Here is a 15,947-nt window from a genome sequence, read left to right as displayed (position 1 = left end):
CACACACACACACACACACACACACACACACACACAATTAGCCATTGACCCTTAGTAGCCCCAGCACCTTTCACTGGATTTTCTTGGGTCAAATTTTTCTGCAACAATACTAAAGTAATATTTTCTTTTTACAAGGTTAATAGCCATGTTGGTGGTGTAAATGTGGGACATGCTTATGTTAAGGAATGCTATGTACATACTTACATATGTGTTGACTAGAACTGGAAGTATTTTTAAATAAATAACAATGTTTTCTTTGAAAGAATTATGGACAGATAAGCTACCATTCTTCACACTTGCATATACAGCAGATATTTTCTTTCAAACGAGTGAGGTAAGCCTTTAAAGAAAATAATTGCCAATATTTTAGAACATTCAAACTCATCTTTAGAAATCTGGCAGCTTACAAGTACTTAGAGACCTGTGAGCCAAGGTTGATGCTAAAGTTAATGAGTGCAACTCTTTTTATGTGGGGCTGGAGAGAACTCAGGCTCAATTTCCAGCACCCATATTGCAGCTCATAACTGTCTGCAGCTCCAGTTCCAGTAACTCCAGTTCCAGAGGCTCTGATATCCTCACACAGACATACATGCAGGCAAAATACCAACGCACATGAAGTAATTTTTTATAGATTATATACATGTGGTTATTATATGTCTATGTGGTCTCATATACATCAGATCCCCTGGACCTGAGGTTACAGGTGGCTGTGAGATGCCTGATTGTAGATGCTAGGAACCAAACTCAGGTCCTTTGGAAGAGCAATACATGCTCTTAACCATTTAACTATCATCCCAGTCCCATGATACTGCATTATAAATGTGTCACCATCTGGAAATTCTGAATAATTCAATAACCCAAATGACTATGGGTTGGTATGACAAATTCCTGAATGGGATTTGGTCCAGTTTAAAAGGCAAAGTACCCAGCCGGGTGTAGTGGCACACGCCTTTAATCCCAGCACTCGGGAGGCAGAGGCAGGCAGATTTCTAAGTTCTAGGACAGCCAAGGCTACACAGAGAAACCCTGTCTCGAAAAACCAAAAAAAAAAAAAAAAAAAAAAGGCAAAGTACCCATTAGGGTTCTTTAGTGTGTGTTGTTGTTGTTGTTGTTGTTGTTGTTGTGTGTGTGTATGTGTGTATGTTATTGTTGTGTTGTGTTGTTGTTGTTGTGTGTGTATGTGTGTATGTTATTGTTGTGTGTGTGTTTGTGTGTGTGTGTGTGTGTGTGTGTGTGTGTGTGTGTGTGTATGTGCTGCAGCACAGACGTCAAGTCAGAGAACAACTTTTGGGAACTGTTTCTCTTCTTTCACCTGTGACTTCTGGGGCCAGACTCAGACCATCAGTCTGCAGCCGGAACCTTTTCCTGCTGAGTCTTCTCCCTGGCCCAGTGATGGTTTTTTATCTAACAGTATGAAAAGGTATGTAGTAAGACTTTAGAGTCCACTATGCACAAACGGTTCAGAGATTAATACTTGCTAAGTTTTGATATAGCACCACAGAAAATGTCCACAATTATCTGAAAAGTCTATTTAAAATTCTCCTCTAGTTTTCAGCTGTGCATGAAACACAATGCATGAGGGTGCACTGGCTTTTCCAACTGAAAAGAAAGTAACATTTCACACCAGGTGGGTAAAGAGACAGATACAAGATTTCAGCTGTCTTGAAGAGATTCACGAAAATGTTAAACAATACAATTTCAAGTTTTGGAAAATATTTTTATCATTTATGTAAATATGTGATGGTTTTATTGTGTTGTTTTATTTTTAAAAATTAATAGGCAAGTATGTTCTGAATTTCCCCACTTAATTGCTAGTGCATACCTGTAGACCCAGTTCTCGGGGGGGGGGGGGAGAGGCAGGGGATCAGGAGTTCTAGGTCTGTTGCCAGATAATCTACTGGGCTCTTTGGGCTCTCCAGAGTTAAGTGCACAATGTAGCAGCAGCCTTGCCTTGAGAATGCTCTGTAGGCAGTGGGATGCAAGTCTAATGCAAGTGAGTGTTCCTGGCAAGAGGGTACTGCTCCTTGATGGGCAGAACACTTTGTAAGCTGCCGTATGTTGCGGGTGTATGAATGAGCTTCCAGATCCCTTTCTGTGCCCTTGTCTGACCTCTCCTAGAGGATAGGTGTGGTGGTTAGTATGAATGGTCAAATCACTTAGGAGGCAAGCCTCTAGGCATACCCTGTAAAGGACTATCTATGTAGAGGTTAGATGCTGAGAATGTTGGTGTTAATTGTGTGGAAAGATGCCTTGATTGTGGGTGGGTCCATTTCCTGGGTAGGGACCCTGGACTGTATAAAGGGCCAGAACAGCCTGAGGTAAACACTGGCATGCATTCGCTGGCTCTCTCTTCCTGGCTGAGCATGAGACATGACCGGCTGCTTCAGGCTCCTGCTGCTCCGACCTCCCTGCCTTGAACTGTGCTCTGGACCTCCTTGTTTATTGAACTGTGGAGCAGAATAAACCCCTTCTTCCTTAAGTTGCTTTTTTTCAGAGTGTTTTGATTACAGCAACAGAAATGTAATGAAGATACAGAACTTTAGCTGGTGAGGCTTCTCAGATCTCTTGGGGAGTGAGCTTCTGCCTAGAAAACTGTATGCTGCACCAGTGGGTTGCCTGCCCAGTTTCTGTAGTGCCCCAACCCCTTTGCATGAATGTGGGAGAGCTCTGACAGACCATTCTTGCTGGGAGATACCTGCAAGATTAGCTGAGTCCCAGTTACAAACACATGGTGACCACCATGCCACCTGCTATCTACCTTTCCCTAAATCCTTGTGCATTGCCAGAGAACCCACTCCCAATTCTCCGCCCCAGAGAACCCACTCTAAGTCTGCGAGTGAAGCTCCTCTATGGAGAAGGTGTTATTAAAAGGTGGGTCCTGGATTGGGTTATAGCTTTCATACGTGAGGAGCTGCATTCAATGTTCAGTATTGCAAGGACAAAAAGGGGTTGCTGAGGTGGCTTAGTGTGTAAAGACACTTGCCACCAAGCCTAATGGGCCTGAGTTCAATTCCCTGGGCCCACATTAGAAAACTAACTTCTGCCAGTTGTCCCCTGGCCTACACATATATACACAGTCCATGGCATGTATTGTGTTCCTCAAACAAAATAAAAATAAATGTTCCAATAAGAACATTAAGATGGGGACTAAAATCCCGCTAACATTTCCCAGAGTGAGTGGAGAATGCACACACTAAGATGGGAATACATGTAAAACCCACGTGGTAGCTACTTTTCTAAAGCACAATCACATTATGAGGTTACTTTCTATTGGACAAAGTCACTCCAATAGAATTCTGGGAAAAAGCTGTTCCACAGACATGCTGGAAGTACAGGGCAATCCTTACCGGTTTGGGCTTTAGTTTGGGGATTTCTTGGAGTGTGAGGGAACAAACATGAATCCTCAAACTGTTGTGGCATTTGTAATATTACATTATCATTTTAGAAGGAAGGCTGCTGATGAAGGACAGGGACCACGCCCCCAATATGCAAATGTCTTTCCCTCCTGTATCTGGTGCAGGAGCTGCTATTAGCCTTAGTCTCTTCTATTTATTGACATCCCTACTTCATCTGCACAGGGCAGCACACGGGGAGAGGGATCGAGATAGGCAGGTACTTTGTCACTGCTGATGTGTGTGTGTGTGTATGTGCGTGTGAGAGAGAGAGACAGATAGAGACAGAGAGAGAGAGAGACAGAAACAGAGAGAATCTGTCTGAGTGTGTGTGTGAGCATGTGTGTTGTGTGTGACTGTTTATAACTAAGCTGAATGCCTGATCTCCCTGCCTCCACCACCCACGTGTTGAATTACAGGTATGTTTCCATGCCTTGCTAGAAGGCTACTTTTAAATAACACTTTTCTTGTGTGACAACAGAGGAAAGGAATAGTGAGTGTGACCTTCTCTGGACTCAAACCTGATTCCAGATACTAAAATCATGTGTAATTTGGAGGTCAGCTTAAACTCAAGTATCTATGCTGTTGTCCTGTCACCATGCGTGAAAGCATGGTCTTCAATATAGCCAAGTCATGGGGTCTCAAAGAGTCCCCGAAACCCACAGCAGCAGAGGAAGGCTGGCAGCTGCCACAGAATTCTCTTGGAAATATCCATGTAGTATCTGTTCCTCCTTTGCTAGTTTCTGCACCAAAACAAGAGTTTGAGGCTGAAGTGGCAGCTAGAGGTGGAGTGTTCACCTAGTGTGAGGTTCTTGGGTCCCTGCACCGTCCCTCACCAAAGTCTCAAATCCCAGCCTTGCCTAGCTGAAGTAAAGGGAGAAACACAGACCATGAGCTGGAGTGCCACATTGTTTATCTAGTAGATGTCAGCAGGAGTGGAGAGAGGACTCCAAGGACTTAATTTTCACAAGATGAATGAAGGATTCCAGAAGACACAACTAGACAAAGATGGCCCATTGATTTGGGGCACTGGTGGGTCATAGGACTCACTTCCCTTGCAAGGGAGCCAGATGATCTGACTGGGGCCAACTCACTGGGAAAGTGTTGATAAGGCAGCTTGGGAAAAGCCTGCACTGTCTTTGCAGTTGGTAGGGGAAGGAATCTAGAGACAGAGTGAAGGGATGGTGTGTGGATTGACTGTGTGTCCCAAAAGCTGACATGATGAAAACTTATTCCCTTAACTCTGTGCTAATGACATATGGATGTGGGGCCTATGGGAGATGACTAGGTTTAGATGAGTTCATGAAGGTCAGGTTTTCTTGATAGCAAAAGTGTCAGAGAAGCAGGGGTCTGGAGGGCTGGCTCAGTGGTTAAAAGCACTTGCTGCTCTCACAGAGGACCCAAGTTTGGTTCTCAGTATCTCAGGGGTCTGGAGGGCTGGCTCAGTGGTTAAAAGCACTTGCTGCTCTCACAGAGGACCCAAGTTTGGTTCTCAAAACCATCCACAGCTTCAGCTCCAGGGAATCTGATGCCCTCATCTGGCCCCCACTGGAACCTCCACTCATGTGTACAAACCCCCACAAAAACACACAACATATACATTAAAAATAATCTTTTTTTTTTTTAAAAGAAGAGGATGACGACTTGGGGATGTAGCTAAATGGCAGCATGTTTGCCTAGCTGTACAGTGTCCTGGGTTCAATCCCCAACAAACGAGAACTGTCTGTCTCTTTCACATTAAGTGCCACTCTCCATGTGTTGTGCAAGAAAACCCTTGCCAGCCAGCCATCTGCTCTTCATAGATGAGTCAGTCTTGGATGTTTTGTTATAGCAGCAGAGAAGAAACTAAGGCAGATGTGTAGTATCTCAAGCTAGAAAGATAGAAAGATAGTATCTCAACTATCTCAGAGGGAGTTTCAGACCCAAAGAATATCTTTTCCAATGGGAAAGAACTAGCTGATATCTGGGTGGCAGATGGGAACCTAGGAACAAAAGGGTGCAGAAACCACAGTGTGCAAGTATCCTCCAAAACTTCAGGGAGCTGACCAGCTCAGCTGTAGCTGAAGCCAGGACCTAATGATGTAATCAATCCCAAGGAGAGCTTCCAGACATCCCAAACCTGAGATTCTCTTGAAGTCAGATGTTTTTCTTTGCCCTCCTGGCTGTGATGGATGCTATTGATGGTTAACTTGGCTGGATCTAGAATAACCTAGGAGACAAGCCTCCAGACACATCTATAAAGGATTGTGTAGATTAAGTATGCCTCTAAATACACCTGTGAGGAATTATACTGATTAGGATAACTGAGGTGGGAAGACCGACCCTAAATGCAGGCAGCAGCATCCCCTGGACTGATGTCCTGAGCTGAGTAAAAGGGAGAAGTGACAAGGCCTGGGGAATGCACAGTGGGTAAGAGTGCTTCCAGCCAAAACTTAGACCCTGAGGTTGGTCCTAGTACCCAGAGAGTGGAAGACAACAAGTAATTCCTGCATGTTGTCATCTAACTTCCACATGTGCACTGTGTCTGTGCACCACTCCTCTATCAACACACACACACACACACACACACACACACACACACACCACATATATGTGAGGCGAAAAAGTAAGTCGAAAAACCAACATTTATTTTTCCTTGTTTCATAACTGCACACATGTGATCAGCTGCCTCAGATTCCTGCCTTCTTGATTTCTCTGTCATGATGGACTCTACCCTTGAACCATGAGCTAAAATAAACCTGCCTAAGTTAGGGTTTCATTGCTGTGAAGAGACACCGTGACCATGGCAACTCTTATAAAGGCAAACATTTCACTGGAGCTAGCTTACAGTTTCAAAGGTTTAGTCCATTATCATCGCGATAGAAAGCATGACAGCAACCAGGCCGACATGATGCTGGAGGAACTGAGAGTCCCTTCCAAAAGCAGCCAGAAGGGGACTGTCTTCCTAAGGCATCCAGGAGGGGGCTCTGGGTGGAACTTGAGCATAGGACCCTCAAAGCCCACCCTCACAGTAGCGCACCCTCTCCAACAAAGCCATACCTATACCAACATGGCCATACCTCCTAACAGTGTCACTTCCCATGGGCCAAGCATATTCAAACTACCACATTCCACTCCCTGGCACGTATAGACTTGTTCAAACACATGAGTCTTTGGGGGACATACCTAGCCACAGCATAGTGAAAAATACATTTGGTCCAACTTCAAAAGTCTTTATAGTCTATAACAGTCTCAACATTGTTAAAAGTCCAAAGTTCAAAGTCTTGTTTGAGATTCATGCAATCTCTTAAATATAATTCCCTATAAAATAAAAAAGCAGATCACACACTTCCAACACATCATGGCACAGGATATACATTACCATTCTAAAACATCATAGTGAGGAAATACTGGGCCAAATCAAGACCAAAACCAAGCCGGGCGTGGTGTCGCACGCCTTTAATCCCAGCACTCGGGAGGCAGAGGCAGGCGGATTTCTGAGTTCGAGGCCAGCCTGATCTACAGAGTGAGTTCCAGGACAGCCAGGGCTATACAGAGAAACCCTGTCTCAAAAAACCAAACAAACAAACAAAAAAGACCAAAACCATCTGAGCAAACTCCAAACTCTGCATCTCCATGCCTGATGTCCAACTCCTTTCTTCTTTGATGACTGCAATTCACTTCTTTCTTGGGCTAGTTCCTCTCCCTGAAAGCAGCTTTCCTCAGCAAGTATTCCACAGCTATGGCATCCTTAACATCTTGGGGTTTCTAAGGCAACTTCAAGTTCATAGATTCTTGTTCCAATGTCTGGGATCCAGACACGATCTTCTTGGCTCCTCTGAAGGGCTTGGATCACTTCTTCAGCTCTGCCCTCTGTAGCACTCTAGTTCTGGTTGACTCCACTCCACTGCTGCTGCTGCTCTTGGTGGTCATCCCATGCAACTGGTATCTCCAATACACTGCTGAAACTAGGCTTCACAAATAGCCTCTCATAAACTCGCTTCATGGTGCCAAGCCTTAACATTTTGCATGACCCCTTCAGTCCTGGGCTGTCAACTGAAACTGAAGCTGCACCTTCATTAATGGCCTTTCCTGGCCTGTCACTGGGACAAGCCTCAGCTGCTCTCCATAACCCCTTCATTGCCTTCAAAACCAGGACCACCTGGGTGATTCTTACACATTACCAAGTCCAGCTGAAGCAGAAGATTTCACTTCAGTGATGCTGGTCTCTTCTTAAGCACTGCTAATTTATCAGCTTCAGCTAACCAGCATCAAAGTCCTAGTAACTCATTCTACTCTCTAAAGCCAGAGCCACATGTTCAAAGTTGCTGAGTTCTGCTGCTTGCTGGGGCTGGAACATGGCCCTCTTGTTCAATTATACCATCACCACGCTTCTGTTTTCTAACTCTGTCACTGCATAAGCTTGACTGTCCTAGAACTTGCTCTGTAGACTAACCTTGAACTCAGAGATCTGCATGTCTCTTGAATGCTAGGATTAAAGGCATATACCACCACACCTGCACCTAAGCCTTTTAAAAACCTTTTCACAATATCTTTATAAGCTCTGGAGTGTGGTTTATTCCAGATATAGTCAAGCTGACAACCAAGAATAGCCATCACAATCAATCCCTTGCAAATTTGGCACATAATTGTATCATGGCTGGAAGCATGGCTTTGGTTCTGGAGGAGCCAAGAGTTCTACACTTGACCTGAAGGCAGCCAGGAGGAGGATTTCCTCTGCACTGGGTGGAGCTTGAGCACAGGACCTCAAAACTTACCCCCACAGTGACACACCTCCTCCAACAAGACCACACCTCCTAATAGTGTCACTTTCCATGGGCCAAGCATATTCAAACTGCCACATAACCCTTGCTTAAATTGCTTTTGTCACAGTATTTTGTCATAAACACCGGAAAATTAGATACTGGCAAAGAGCCATAGCCTTTCTGGATGAAGGCTGAGAAAGGTGGCACTTGTGTTTTATTTTGGTAGTGAGTTTTGGGACAATTCTCCTATGTTTCCCTAACTATCTTGATACTTGTTATTTAACTCTGACTGGCCTTGGACTTTTGGAAATCCTCTAACCTCATCTTTCTTTCTTTCTTTTTTCTTTTAATTAGATATTTTCTTTATTTACATTTCAAATGCTATCCCGAAAGTTCTCTATGCCCTTACAACCCGCCCCTGCTCCCCTACCCACCCACTCCCACTTCTTGGCCCTGGCATTCCCCTGTACTGGGGCATATATAGTTTGCAAGACCAAGGGGCCTCTCTTCCCAATGATGGACGAATAGGCCATCTTCTGCTACATATGCAGCTAGAGACACAAGTTCTGGGGGTACTGGTTAGTTCATATTGTTGTTCCACCTATAGGGTTGCAGACCCCTTCAGCTCCTTGGGTACTTTCTCTAGCTCCTCCATTGGGGACCCTGTGTTCCATCCAATAGCTGACTGTGAGCATCCACTTCTGTGTTTGCCAGGCACTGGCATAGCCTCACAAGAGGCCGCTATATCAGGGTCCCTTCAGCAGAATCTTGCTGGCATGTGCATTAGTATCTGGGTTTGGTGGCTGAGGATGGGATGGAACCCTGGGTGGGGTAGTCTCTGGATGGTCCATCCTTTCATCTTAGCTCCAAACTTTGTCTCTGTAACTCCTTTCATGGGTATTTTGTACCCTATCCTAAGGAGGAATGAAGTATCTACACATTGGTCTTCCTTGTTCTTGGTTTTCTTGTGTTTTACAAATTGTATCTTGTGTATTCTAAGTTTCTGGACTAATATCCACTTATCAGTGAGTGCATATCTAGTGAGTTCTTTTGTGATTGGGTTACCTCACTCAGGATATTTTGTAGTTATATCCATTTGCCCAAGAATTTCATAATTTCATTGTTTTTAATAGCTGAGTAGCACTCCATTGTGTAAATGTACCACAGTTTCTGTATCCATTCCTCTATTGAGGGACATCTGGGTTCTTTCCAGTTTCTGGCTATTATAAATAAGGCTGCTATGAACATAGTGGAGCATGTGTCCTTATTACAGTTGGAACATCTTCTGGGTATATGCCCAGGAGAGGTATTGCTGGATCTTCCAGTAGTACTATGTCCAGTTTTCTGAGGAACTGCCAGACTGATTTCCAAAGTGGTTGTACCAGCTTGCAATCCCACCAGCAATGGAGGAGTGTTCCTCTTTCTCCGCATCTTCGCCAGCATCTGCTGTCACCTGAATTTTTGATCTTAGCCATTCTGACTGGTGTGAGATGGAATCTCAAGGTTGTTTTGATTTGCATTTCCCTGATGATTAAGGATGTTGAACATTTTTTGAGGTGTTTCTCAGCCATTCGAGATATTCCTCAGTTGACAATTCTTTGTTTAGCTCTGTACCCCATTTTTAATGGAGTTATTAGAATTTCTGGAGTCCAGCTTCTTGAGCTCTTTGTATATATTGGATATTAGTCCTCTATCAGATTTATGATTGATAAAAAAATCCTTTCCCAATCTGTTGGTGGCCTTTTTGTCTTGTTGACAGTGCCTTACAGAAGTTTTGCAATTTTATGAGGTCCCATTTGTCAATTCTTGATTTTTACAGTACAAGCCATTGCTGTTCTGTTTAGGAATTTTTTCCCTGTGCCCATATCGTCGAGGCTTTTCCTCACTTTCTCCTCTATAAATTTCAGTGTCTCTGGTTTTATGTGGATAGCCTCATCTTTCGAGTGTTCAAGCATGCACAACCATGCCTACCTGTAGGGAGATGTATAGTATAGGGTACATGTGTGACCACATTTCAGAGGATCTCTTTTTTATTTTATTTTTTATTCTTTTATTTTTATTTTTTATTGTTTTTCGAGACAGGGTTTCTCTGCCATTCAACCACTAATTAAGAGAATACCTTACATCTGTATTTTATCAAGGCATTTTATCAATTGAAGTTTCCTCCTTTCAATTCTGGCTTATGTCAAGTTTGATACCACCATTTGGTTTTTTAAAATTGTGTTATTATGTGTCGACTGATAAGTGAAATCTGTAATATCTACTGTCTTAGTTTGGGTTTCCATTACTGTGAAGAGTCACCATGACCAAGGCAACTATTACAAAGATAACATTTAATTTTGGCACGTTGTAGCCTCGGAAGCCAGGGTTAAATGTACCCACACTTGGTTGGGCATTGAGTCTCAGCTGCATGTCTCTAAGAAAGACCTCCTTTTGAAGAAATTCTTATAGCCAAGTTCTATTTCTTCCCAGAGGTCATCAGGAACCACCAATAACGTAACCCACAAACATGTACTGAAGCAGTCTTTTTGTAATAATTTCTCTCCAGGACACTGACTCAGTCGCAAACTCTCTGAAGTTATCATTTGTTACAATTATACCCCCAGTCTTGTCTGCTAAGTGTAGCAGGAACCTGTCCACATGAGAAGCAATTCTTTGCCCAAAGATCACCTGGGCAGGAGTTAAAGATAAAAATCACAAGCTCCTAGAGCTGGCTTAATACGTGCTGTTCTGTGACTTTAGAATCCCGACTTGTTCTCCACTGTGGGACAAACACAGTGATGTTTCTGTTGCCGAGCTTCCAAAAATATTCAACTGCAAACACTATGCCGTGGCAACTAAAGAACTTTTTCAGACCATGAGACACTGCAATATTACTGCTGTCTATCACAATATGCTTCAATCTGCTCACCCTAGTTCATTTTTTAATTCCAGCGTGTATGGTATTTTTAGGGTATCTTGAAGTCTTTGAACCCCTGTGTGTGATGAATACTTATGATCAGAGAGAGGCTCCTGACAATCGTGCCTCAGTATGTGAAGTTAGAAGTTGGAGTAGTGGCAACAGTGGAGAGAGTTGGGAATGATCTGCCTTCCGCTGAAGAGAGCTGCGAAAGCCAGAACGTCTTTCATGGGCCCGCTTCATATTATTTGGTAGCAAAGTTTCTGCTTACTGTTGAAAACCATTTTTAGGCATTTGTTCTGGGGCAACCAGGAAAGCTAGTAGGGCTGGTTTCCTTTCCTCAGTTTCCTTAAGGGCCGGTGCAGTAGGTTTGGTGGGCTGTCTGTCTTGACCCTCAGTTTTATCAGGTCACATAGGTGCGTAATTAAGCACTTTTTCGTTTCTGTCTTTTGTCTCTCAAGCCTTTGTACTATCACAGCTATTTTTTTCTTGTTGTTCAGCTATTTTCTGTTATTGCATGGCTAGTTTTTCAATCTTTTCTGAGACTTTTTTCTTGTTGTATACTTACCTTTCCAACCTCTTTTTCGAGGAAATATATAAAGGTCACAATTGAAAGGATGTAGGGGTTTACTCTGGCGATCACAGTTACAGTACTGGGATGGCTTTTTCAAGGATCATTTGTATCCTGTCAACTCTTACCTTTTGTTTTAAGGTATCTGAAATGGAGTGTTCCATGTATAACGCAGGCAAAGTCTTGCTATGCAGTTAAAATTGTCCTTTGTGCTGTTTTACTGTGATTCGCCTGCTTTGTTCCTTGTTCTGGGAGGGAGGTCTCCTGAGTCTCAGGGCGCCCTGAAGCTGGGCGACCAGTAAACAATGTTTCTCTCCAGACAACCCCTGGTGGATTTCCTACATGGGGCTTTCTGTCAGAGGACCCCTGTCCTCTGCTTCTTGCAATGTTGGTGGTATTTATAGCCAATCACACTGGGTTTTCTTCCAAACACTTGGGGCACCAGGTATAAGCCAGGTATACTAGATATATCTTTTATTTTCCAGATGTAATTGTTGTCTCTGAGGCTTGCATTTGAATAAGTTCTGCTTCTCTCTGAACTCTGGCTGGCTGGGTCAACTCAGCTGGTACAACCCAAGTCCTCTCAGGAAGACTGATTCAATTTGGCCTCTCTAGAATTCTCAAGGAATTGCTCTCCTTGGCCTCAAATTAGGACATGGCAACATGTTCTAATCTTCTGGTTCCTTCTTATTCTCTGGCTTGTACTGTCTGCAGAATCGCACAAAGGAGCTTTGTGCCACCAATGCCCTCGACAAACGGATTCCCAACTCTGCTCAACTAGACTGACTGAACAGAACACTCTCTCTCCTGTGTTGCTCTTAAATAGTGTTTCTCCTGAGAGTTGGGTGTGTCCTATCTCTGACACATTTAGTCAAAAAAAAAAAAAAATCAGAAAGTTCTGATTGGTCTCTTTGCCTCTCAATTTGATGTCATTGTTTGGGATTAAAGGTGTATGCTAAAGGATCCTAGCCAGAGGGATTCAAAGTATGTACTAAGGGTGTGTCTGCATGCCAATTGGATCTCTCAGACCTAGAAGGTCCTTGGATGTGACCTTCAGAGCAGCCATGTTGCTGGATTAAAATTCCTCTACAACCGGGGACAGAACAGTCCTTTGATTATCCTACCTTGATGCCTGACTTGCTGGGCAAAGCTGTTTTATGACCAAGTAACATAGAAATCAGTTCCAATCCAATTAAATCAACTCTAGGCAGCTAAATGCTGGAGGGGGAAGACAGAGACCTGAATTCCACCATGCCCAAGGAAACTACGGGGAAAGATGCCAACAGACTTGTCCTCAGCCCCATGGTACATGCAGACCATGGACACACAGAGCCCTGTCACCCCCACACAGCACTGTTGCAGGAGGTTTGATTACACTGTGAACCCCCAAATTGTGTTGTCTACTTGAAAAACCTGTTTCTAGTTGTGGTTGGCTCACCCTTACCTCATACCTTTAATGCCTGAATGCGGAATGCAGACAAGCTCTTTTTTTTTTTTTTTTTGAGAATGTACAGGTACTTTATTGCTCACCTCTCACACAAAACACAATTCCAGCCACTTTCTTCCACAGCTTGACAGTGCTTACATGTACAAAACCCCTGCAGAAGCATCGAGTGATTTCAGTATAGACATGGAGAGTGACTCAGCCAGGCTTCTGTCTTTTGCAGCAATAATGAAGGACCTCATGCATTGAGCAGGATTCCATCTCACTTCATAGTACACGTCCATCACAAGAAGGGTCTCTTGCCTAAAGCAAGCTAACTTGTATATGCTGAGCCAGTAGCATTAACTAGTGCATGAAACAGATGTCTGCTCACCATTTCTTCTAGAGAATTTCAAGTAAAAGCGAGGTTGAAGGAGGAACTTTTGTCTCGGATGGATGCAGGTCTGTTTGAGTTGCTATACTTAACTAAGTGTCTACAGATACTACGGTTCACAACTTAGTTTGCTTTTGTTGTTTTATGGATTTTGGCCATGTTCATGGATTTTGGAGGAGCATATGGGACAGTATTCCACCAACAGCACAAGGCTACTGAATGTGCTATCTGCAAAAGAGCTCATGTAATAGGAACCAACCCAGCAGGTCTACCCAAAGAAAGGTGACAACATCCCTCTGAATAAAACGCCCATCAGGGCAGAGCTATGCTCGGAGAAGAAGATAGTTTACGAAAAACACACATGGGTTGTTAATATGAGGAAGGTTTTCCAGCAGTAAATATAAAAATGTCTAGGCAAAGCCTCATTTCCAAAACTTGCATATTGAAAATGTGAAAACTATTTTATTCAAGTAACTTCTTCAAAAAGCATGTATGTTCCAACTGGATTAGTCTACTGGTCAACTAAAGGCAGCTTAAACTGCCTTTAAAGTTTGTTTCATAGAAAGAAGAGATATGTTTCTTTAATAAACAGTGTTATGCAAAACTGTTTAGTAATAGAGAGAGAAAAAGAATTGAATGAAAATGGTTATTCTAAGCAGGAGTATGCCTACTACCTGTGGTCTTTCATTCCAAATAGATGTTGGATTCTGAAACTAAGTTTCTATTACTTGAGCTCTAGCAAAATATGAGTTTCTGTAGCCTCAACTAGTATAATGTCTTCCTTGTCCAAATCCAGAACGACTATGCTGATGGCCTCCATGTTGGAAGTGCTGTTCAAACTGGCCCCTTGATAAGTCTGGCTCCCTCTTCCTCCCCAGCCTCCTCCCTGGCTTCCAAGTCCTCCCCAACTGCCTCAACCACCTCTTTCCCCATGACCACTGCCTCATTCGCCATGGTGTTCACCATCTTGGTATCTATTGTCCTGCTGGATCCACCGCCCTGGTATCCACTTCCTGTATATGAAGATGTTTGGAAACCACCATAGCTACCATGATAGCCACCAGGCTGGAAGCCCGAATCTCGGTAACCACTGTCCTGGTAACCACCTGCACTTCCGCTCCCTCCATCTGTCCAGCCTCCTTGATGCTTATTTCCTCTTCCTCCCTCTCAGCCACCATGGTCATAGCCACCACGTCCACCTCTCCTTCCTTGTTCATGACCTCCTCGTCCTCATATGAGGAATGTTCATAACCACCTCTCCCTCCACCTCAGCCTCCTGCTTGCTACTGGGGACCATCTTGTCTTTTCTGACACAGTGGCATCTCTGGGGGCAGAGGTCCAATTTCATTAGGTCTGCCACCTCTGTCAGGCACCCTGCCCATCAGCACCTTATTAATGGCACAGACAGTCTTTTCTTTTATGGACCCACTGCTTGTCCTTAAAATCTTGTACAAGTCTTGTCTGGCAGCCAAAAGATGAGCAACAGAAATATTACCTTTAGGAGACAAGACTGAACGCTTTGGCTGGCAAACCTTAGCTAATTTTTCTGTCTGACTCTTAGCTCTGTCAGACCAGCCAAAGAACTGGATGGTGACTGCCAAGCGTTTGATTAGCAACTTCCTCTGGACTTCATATTCACTTCCTATGGCTATGGCTTCTATCTTTTCCCAGTGGGCTGGTCCCATTAGCTTCTTCAATAACAGCTTTCCCACATGATTAAGTGGAACTTTTGCTAATGTTTCCTTTAATTTTTTCCTAATCCCCCTGAAAAATTGGAACATATTAGCTAGGTTTGGACATTCCTAGAGCAATACATATGCTTTTCGACTCTTGAAAGACCTCACTGCCGCCTCCTTCTTGAGCTTTTTTAGAGGAGCATTCACACAGAGCATTCTGGCAGCTTCTAGTTCTGAGATGAGGTATGTGAGCAAAAGGAGGCAGCTCTTCTGAACAAGAAGGCACTTGGTTGCATCCCCAGGTGTCAGAGGAGGATATGGGCAGTTCATCTCCTCAAGTAGCCCTCTCACCTCAAGCTGGAACTCTTCAGCTTCACTTGGACTTGGGCAGTTAGTTGCCTGCCCATTTTCTTCTAGTTTACAGAGGACTCTTAATTCAGCCAAGCACAGAGTTTGGTAAACTCCGGGGAAGCGGCTCCAGCAGAGACTGCCTGCAACAGTGCACCATTGTCCAACAATGGGCCCTTGTAATCTAGATCTTCCAATGACCAAGATGTCAGTCTCCGTGAGGTCACACTCCGTGCTATTGTGGTATTCACATTTCTGAGGCTGCCCTCTCACCGGCAATGCTTACCCAAACGAGCTCTTAGTACACACTTTTAATTCCCAATCATTGAAGGTCAAGTTAGTTTGTAGAAGGAAACACCAATGTCTAATTGAGAGGCAGACATTGTGATGAAACAGAGAAAGACTTGACAGAGTAGGATATTCCCAGCTCTCAGAGAGAACAGAGAGGCTACTTAAGAGAGAACACTGCAGAAAGAGAGGGGGGGAGGGGAGGGGAGGG

The 15,947-nt window shown here is 43.8% G+C and overlaps 2 pseudogenes; both read right to left on the bottom strand.

Moving 5' to 3' along the window:
• Positions 1 to 5,344: 5,344 nt before the first annotated feature.
• Positions 5,345 to 11,330, bottom strand: LOC110316191 (annotated as a pseudogene).
• Positions 11,331 to 14,134: 2,804 nt separating this feature from the next.
• Positions 14,135 to 15,947, bottom strand: part of LOC110316190 — a 3,707-nt pseudogene continuing 1,894 nt past the window's right edge.

Source organism: Mus pahari, chromosome 2, assembly GCF_900095145.1.
Source record: "Mus pahari chromosome 2, PAHARI_EIJ_v1.1, whole genome shotgun sequence".
Taxonomy (NCBI): Eukaryota; Metazoa; Chordata; class Mammalia; order Rodentia; family Muridae; genus Mus; species Mus pahari.
The sequence above is the reverse complement of the archived record's forward strand: the minus strand, read 5'-3'. Positions and strand labels throughout refer to the sequence as shown.